At 37.9% G+C, this 8,288-nt stretch overlaps 1 pseudogene; it reads right to left on the reverse strand.

Annotated features, from left to right (window-relative positions):
- Positions 1–5,881: 5,881 nt before the first annotated feature.
- On the reverse strand, positions 5,882–7,774 carry LOC103083542 (WW domain-containing adapter protein with coiled-coil pseudogene; annotated as a pseudogene).
- Between the last annotated feature and the right edge of the window lie 514 nt (positions 7,775–8,288).

Below are 8,288 nucleotides of genomic sequence, written 5' to 3' on the forward strand. Positions count from 1 at the left end.
ATAGCCATTTTATTTTTACTAGGAAAAACTGGAATGAACCCAAATGTCCATCAACTGGTGAATGTGAAAATTATGGTATATCCATAATATGTAATATGTCCATAATATGTAATAATGCAATGTACTACTGACCAGTAAATATGAATGGACTGATGATACAGCCTGCAACAGGATGAATCTCAAAATAATCAGTGAGTGAAAGAAGCCAGATAAGCAAGAGTATGTAATCATGATTTTATTTATATAGAATGCCAGAAAATGCAAACAAATCTATATTGATAGAAAATTAGTCAATGATTGCCTAGTTTTGTAGGGAGGAATAGAAGAGAAGCATTGCCAAGGAAGGATTGCCTGGAAGATTTTGGGGGTGATGTATAGCTTTACGATCTCTATTTTTGGTAATAGTTTTTTGTGTTTATGCATATGTCAAATATCATCTGTACTGTACACTTCATATGCAGTTTGGTGTACATCTTTATACCTCAGTTCTCTTTAGGAATGAAAGACTAATTGAAATTACTCATTGAACTCAACCTATGTTATTTTCTTTTCAAGGGTTTCAGACAAGATGGGTGGGGTAAGGGGCAGTGGCAATCATAACTGTGATGGCTAAGTTGGCCCAAAGATCTATTTGAATTCAGTCAAAATGAAGATATGAAAAATCACTTTACTTAAGAGTAATTTCTCTTTTTAACTTCTAATGTAAACAATTATGGATATGCCCTTTCCCTCTCTTTTGCCTTTTGATCTTAGAAATTAGGCAATCTCTGAATATTAACCTTCATTAGAGTGACAGGACAATGTCCTGTGAGGTCTGAACAAACTGTGGAACTTACCGCCTAGGTCTAATAACTTTCCCAGCTTCTTTCTCCTGGACACTATCTGCGCTACCACACAGAGTCATTGCAGACATAGGGAAATTGATACTTCCTCTTAAAGCTATCAAGGGACCGAAGAATGAGTGAAATTGTCTCTTTTTTATAGATTGAGGTATAATTGACATATAACATTTTCAGATGTACAACGTGATTCGATATTTGTATATATTGTGAAGTGATCACCACAATAAGTCTAGTTAACATCCATCACTGTTCATAGTTGTAAATTTTTTTCTTGTGATGAAGACTTCTAAGATCCACTTGTTTAGCAACTTTCAAATACACAATACGTATCATCAACTGTAGTCACCATGCTATAAATTATATCTTTATTAATTTCTCCCACACTCCACCCCCTGCCTCTGGCAACTACCAATCTGTAGTCTGTATCTATATGCTTAGTTTTTGTTAAGATCTTTTTTATTTTAATTTCTACATATAAATGATATCATAAGGTATTTGTCTTTCTCTGTCTCATTTATTTCACTTAGCCTAATGCTCTCAAGGTCCATCCATGTTGTTGCAAATGGCAAGATTTCATTCTTTTTATGACTGATAATATTCTATTGTGTGTATATATATTCTTTATCCATTCATCCATTCATCTATATATTCTTTATCCATTTACCTCCATATCTTGACTTTCTAAAATAATGCTGCATTGAACATGTTGGTGCATATATCTTTTCAAGTTAGCGTTTTTGTTTTCTTCAGATATATACCCAGAAGTGAAATTGCCTTATTATATGGTAGTTTAACTTTTATTTTTTGAGGAACCTCTATGCTGTTTTCCATAGTGGCTGCACTAATTTACATTCTCACCGAGAGTGCACAAGTGTTCCCTTTTCTCCATAACCTCATCCATACTTATTATTATACTTCTTGTCTTTTGGATAATAGCCATTTTAACAGGTTTGAGATGGTATTTCAGTATAGTTTTGATTTGCATTTCCCTGATGATTAGTTATGTTGAGCATCTATTCATGTACCTGTGGGCCATCTGTATGATTTCTTTGGAAAAATGTCTATTAAAATCTGTGCATTTTTCCTTGAGATTGTTCTTTGTCTAAATAGTTGTATGAGTTCTTTATATATTTTGAATATTAACCCTGTATCAAATATATGATTTGTAATTATTTTGTCCCATTTAGTATGTTGCCTTTTCATTTTGTTAATAATTTGCTTAGCTGTGAAGTTTTTAGTTTTATGTAGTCCTATTTACTTATTTTTGCCTTTGTTGTATTTTCTTTTGGAGTCAGATCCAAAAAATCATTGCCAAGACTGAGCTCAAGGAGCTTAACACCTAAGTTTACATCTTTTAGATTTATGGATTCAGATTTACATTCAATTCTTTAATCCATTTTTAGTTATTTTTGTGTATGGTGTAAGATAGTGGTCTAGTTACATTCTTTTGCATGGGTCTGTCCAGTTTTCCCAACACCATTTATTTACTTGATCTTTCCTTTAAAATTTTTTTAGATTTATTTATTTTTAATTGAGGTATAATTGATTTACAATATTATGTTAGTTTCAAGTGTACAGCACAGTAATACTGTATTTTTGCAGATTATATTCCATTATAGCTTAGGACAAGATAATGGGTATAATTCCCTGTACTGTACAATGTATCCTTGTTGCTTATATATTTTATACATAGTAGTTTGTATCTGTTAATCCCATATCCCTAATTTGTCCCTCCCTGTTTCCTTCTCCCTTTTTGTAACCATAAGTTTGTTTTATACATCTGTGACTCTGTTTCTGTTTTGCATAATATTCTCTAGGCCAACCCATGTTGCTGCAAATGGCAGAATTTCATTCTTTTTATGGATGAGTAATACTACATTATATATATATATTTCACATCTTCTTTACTCATCTGTTCATGGGCACTTGGCTTGCTTCCATGTCTTCACTATTGTAAATATTGCTGCTATGAACATTGGGGTGCAAGTATCTTTTTGAATTCGTGTTTTCTTTTTTCCAGATATCTACCAGGAGTGAAACTGCTGGATAATATGGTAGTTCTATTTTTGTTTTTTGAGAAAACTTCATAATGTTTTCATAAAGCTAAACTGATTTATATTCCCAAAAAAGTGCACAGGGCTCCCTTTTCTCCACGTCCTCTCCAGCATTTGTTATTTGTAGACTTTTTTTTTGTTTTAAACGTCTTTATTGCAGTATAATTGCTTTACAATATTGTGTTAGTTTCTGCTGTATAACAAAGTGAATCAGCTGTATGTATAAATGTATCCGCATATCCTCTCACTCTTGTGTCTCCCTCTCACCCTCCATATCCCACCTCTCTAAGTGGTCACAAAGCACCTAGATGATCTCCCTGTGCTATGCAGCTGCTTCCCACTAGCTATTTTACATTTGGTAGTGTATATATGTCAATGCCACTTTCTCATTTCATCCCAACTTACCCTTCCCCTCCCTGTCTCCTCAAGTCCATTCTCTACATCTGTGTCTTTATTTCTGTCATGCCCCTAGGTTATTTAGAACCATTCTTTTTTTAAGATTTTTTTCAGACTCCATATATACATTGTTAGCATACGGTATTTGTTTTTCTCTTCACTCTGTATGACAGACTCTAGGTCCATTCATCTCACTACAAATAACTCAATTTCATTTCATTTTATAGCTGAGTAATAATCCATCGTACATATTTGCCACATCTTCTTAATCCATTCATTTGTCAATGGACACTTAGGTTGCTTCCATGTCCTGGCTATTGTAAATAGTGCTGCAATGAACGTTGGGTACATGACTCTTTTTTTTTTTTTTTTTTTTTTATTTCCACAAAATTTTTAATTCTGTTTAAAAATTCACCGGGGAAATTTCAAATTAGGCATCACATATGTGTATGTGAGCAGTTCCTTTAGGGATATAAACATTTTTAAAAGTCAAAACAATAAGGTGACATAGGTCAATAAACAATTGGTAAATCAAGTTCAAAGTCAGCTTAAATCACAAGTTGCCATCTGACTGGGAAAAACCTATTACATCATCTCTCCAGAAAAGATGCAGGACTACATCAGTAAGGGTTCTAACTTAACATAGTTCTCCCGAGTTTCATTTACATGCACCAATCAAGTCCAGCAAATATCAACAATCTCACAGGTATTATAACATTTCATGGCGATATAATTTATAACATTTGTTTTTTCTTACATTTTAAAAGTATCCTCAAGTTACAATAAAAAAAAAAATCAGTTTCCAGTATGACTTTAATTCTTAATTACACTGGAACATTTTTGTATTTTAGAAAGTATCATCCATACTATTGCTTAGAGTTTACCTTTTTGAAACTTACTGAAAAATCTGAGCATTATCTTCTATGCTTTAAATACGCTTAAAGCACAAGAGCAATTTGGAATTTTAGCATCCCAGAATGTAGTAACAATGGCTAACATCACAAAATAAGCCCTTGGTGCTGGCAGTTCTGAAAGCACATGAATACATCTGCCTCAAGAGGAAAAAAAAAGTCTCTAAATTGGGTAAGTTAAGATTTTGAAATTAGGAGGATTTTCAGCATAAAGAAACCCTTGTGATCTGATTTAATACTGGCAGTGTCATGCTAAGGCCATGTGACCAATATTTTAGCAAAGAAAAAAAAAAGCCAAGGTAATTTTATAGTAGCAATAGTTTCTTTTTTTATTTTAATATACTTTAGGAAACAATATACAAAGCTGAGCCTTCCCACCATTTCCAGTAACAGCAGGAAGCTCCAATTACACAAATTTAGCGTTTTGTGATGGCTAAGAACAGCAGTCAGCACCAGACTTGAACAGTTAGCTACAACACAAACATCCTTCAAAATGAAATGTCATTAACAGCAAGACAGGTAAACCAGGGTTTAACAAATGACAACCACTTGGGAAGTGACTTAATCATTCTTGTTGAATTTCATATTTCATTAAGTATTCATGTACACAATTTCCTGTTAATTGCTTTAAACAAAACCTCCCTTAAGGAATTACTTCAGTTAAGTGTAAATGTTCAACAAGAATAGTTCTGACAAAGAATCCCCACGTAGTTCAAATCCTAATATGCATTGACCGAAGGTAAAGAAAAGTAACAATTTGTGTTTGTTTTAACATGTTTATTATAACAGATACAATTCACATCTGACTAGCTGTTTCCTCTTCCCCCACAACCATGTTCATTGGGCCATTTCCTTATATTTGAGCCATCAATGTACTTTCAGCACACATGCCCAGCAGTACTTTTAAGTCCATTCTTACAGGGTGCAAATGGATTTCAATAATTTACACAAACAAGTGGGTTATGCTCAATCACTGCAATTTTAAGCTACTGTACACAGGAATGAAAAGGTTATAGAAAAGTGCCATAGCAACAGTGCCTTAAGAAAGGAGAAAAAGAGGAGCCTTAAAAAATGGATAAAAACAGATCAAGGATTTCAGAGGGAAATGGAGCACACGGGAAATGAAAACATTTCTCTGCAAAACAAATGGAGAAGCACTGCTCTTGATCAGGTGCAAGTGTGGAAACAGTTGTTTCATGGTATTTTGTACTCTGCCCATATGGTTCAAAATTGTATCCTTAGACACAGATCGCCTGGCGCTTGCACTGAATCTTTTGAAAATGCAAGATTTCTGAATGATAAATTAACCCCCCAAATTTTTCTTTAAAAAAGCTAATTTTGCAGACAGGTTTACATGTAAAAGGCTAGGTATTTAGCCACCTCAGCATTGATTAGTTTTGGATGTCTAAGCTCTGTTACACATGGCTTCCCATGGCTTCACTCTACAAAACATATTTACAACGTGAAGAATACATCTACAAGAAATCTACATTTCAAGGGTTTTACAAATCAATCTTGTATCTTTCCCCTGAATTGAATCTCACAGACCCCCACCCCTTGTCATTTCCTTTGCCCAGCTTAACGGTCCAAAGTCTACTTAAATGCAGCTCAAAAATGTTAAGACTGGGCAACAGATTTACAGTTCTGTTCTCAACACCATGTGCAATTATTCACATCTTCACACCATGAAGGAATTCTGATTCTTTAGCTTTTCGAGTTCCTTAATTTGTTGTCTCAAAAATAGTATCCTTTGCTCTCGCAAAGTTGCTTGAATTTCACATACTCGGACTAAAGATCTTAAATTTTTTAATTCAGTACAAATTTCCGACATATGAACGCTTCCCATGTTATGGGCTTCCTCTCGCAATCTCGATGCCTGCTTCTCTGCATGATCTGCAGGCCATCCTTGAACATGTTTGATGAGATTTTCATTGAAGTGTGCTGTTAGCGTAGGTGTTAATGAACACGTAGGACGGGCAGATGAATTCTGTGGTACAACTGTTGCATTTGATGCATTACTACTAGAAGTATGATTTGGACCAGGTGATGGACTTCTCTGGCTATTTGAGCGCTGAAGACTTCGAGGAGAGGCAGGTTCATGACCCTGCTGCTTGTCAGCAGTTACAGGCTGCTGTGTGGCTGATTGTGAAACTGGTCCTTGCTTAACTACCGGAGTACTAACCTTTGGCTGTGATGAAACAGGAGGAGTACTAGCCAAAGGCTTGACAGGGACTGCGTTAGTCTGAGGTGTGCTTATTCTCGGAGACACATAGGATCTCGGGGATGACGCGTCAGACGTCAAAGACATCGGAGACTGATTAGACGGCTGGGCTTGTGTAGAGAGCTGAGCAGCTTGAGAGATCAGAGAAGTCATGTTGAAAGCAGATGGTCCAGCAGTGAGAAACTTATGAATGATAGACTGCAATGAGGCTTGGGTCACAGCTGCTGTAAGAACTTCATTTATCTTGGATATGTCCACATTAGAATTATTGAGTTGCAGCGTGGCTTGCAAAGCAGGAAGCAACTGTCTGAGCAGATTTGGGTCCTGCAGTAATGGAGGTATTGGTGACTGTGGGACAGGAGAGACAGGCATTGCTGAAGCAGAGGCTGGAGGGGCAGGCGTGGGGTTCAGTCCAGAGGCAGAAGACGTGGAAGGAGTTGTGCAAGAGTGTGACACCGATTTGTCTCCTGATGTAGATTCTTTTCTCTCTGTTTTCTGTGCAGGGACAGAAGATGTGGGTGTAGGCAGTTTTGATAAAGTAGATGCTCCATTAGCATCAAATGATTTCTTTGGCTGGTGATCAGACTGTAGCGTAAATGGACTAGAAGGAACAGTGCTTGGGGCAGCAGTTGGATGAACCACTGGTTTGATGGGGTGCTGTACTGGCGTAGAACTACTGTGAGTCTCTGCTCTTGGCAGTCTGTAGTCTCTGTCATTGTGTCTGCTTGTCTGAGACAAAATATTCTGTGGGAGCAAACTACTGGCATCACTGGAATGCTTGTCTTCCATTCCACTGGCAAACCCACTAGTGGCTGTTGCTTGCATCACCTCTCTTCTGTAATCCCTATCTTTTGGGAAGCTATTAACTGCCATCTTGTTTGCTTCTTTTTGTCTCTGTTCTCTTTCAAGCCACTCTTTTGGTTTCTCCCACTGTGAAACTTCTGTTCGACAATTGTAGTAGTATTTTTTCCCAGAGGAGCTAATATGCTCAGACCAGTCATCGGCAGAATCATAAGGTGCATCTGAAGTTTTGCTTGGATTACTGCTTGGATTAGAAGAATGTGAATTTGAACTATGAAGAGCACTGTGGTTGTGTGAATTTTCTTGGGGAGAGTAACTGGTCCCACCATCCCTCTCTCTAACTCTGTGAATATGCACATTTTTGGCCTTACTGTGACCTGTGCTGTCACTATATTTGTTTTCAGGACTATCAGATCTCCGCAACATTTTATTTGGTGGTGAAGGATCTGCGGCGTCTCGCATTTTTTCATGTCTGTGATCACCGCTACTGGGGTGACTCTTCGATGAATACTTAAGTGCCTGGTAAGGCTGCGCGTCCCCCCGCCGGTCGTGACAGCTCGGCTCGCCGCGGCCCTCCTCTTCCTCCGCGGCCTGGCTCGCCTCCTCGCGACCCGTCCGCTCTTTCCGGTCGCCGCTGCGGGCTCGCACACGCGCGTCCGGCCGCCGCCTTTCCACTTTAGGGGTAGTCCGGCTCGGGGAGCCGCCCGAGGCTGGTCCCGGGGGCCCCGGGGCGCGCGGGGCGGGCGGCGCCTTCGGGAGGAGGCCGGTCCATGACTCTTTTTGAGTTATGCTTTTCTCAGGGTATATGCCCAATAGTGAGATTTCTGGGTCATATGGTAGTTCTAATTTTAGTTTTTTAAGGAAACTCCATACTGTTATCCATGTGGCTCTATCAATTTACATTCCTACTCACAGTGCAAGTGAGTTCCCTTTTCTCCACACCCTCTCCAGCATTTATTGTTTCTAGAGTTTTTGATGATGGCCATTCTGACCAGTGTGAGGTGATACCTCATTGTTGTTTTGACTTGCATTTCTCTAATGATTAGTGATGTTGAGCATCCTT

The sequence above is a fragment of the Lipotes vexillifer genome, unplaced genomic scaffold, assembly GCF_000442215.2.
Source record: "Lipotes vexillifer unplaced genomic scaffold, Lipotes_vexillifer_v1.1 scaffold1652, whole genome shotgun sequence".
NCBI classification, from domain to species: Eukaryota; Metazoa; Chordata; class Mammalia; order Artiodactyla; family Lipotidae; genus Lipotes; species Lipotes vexillifer.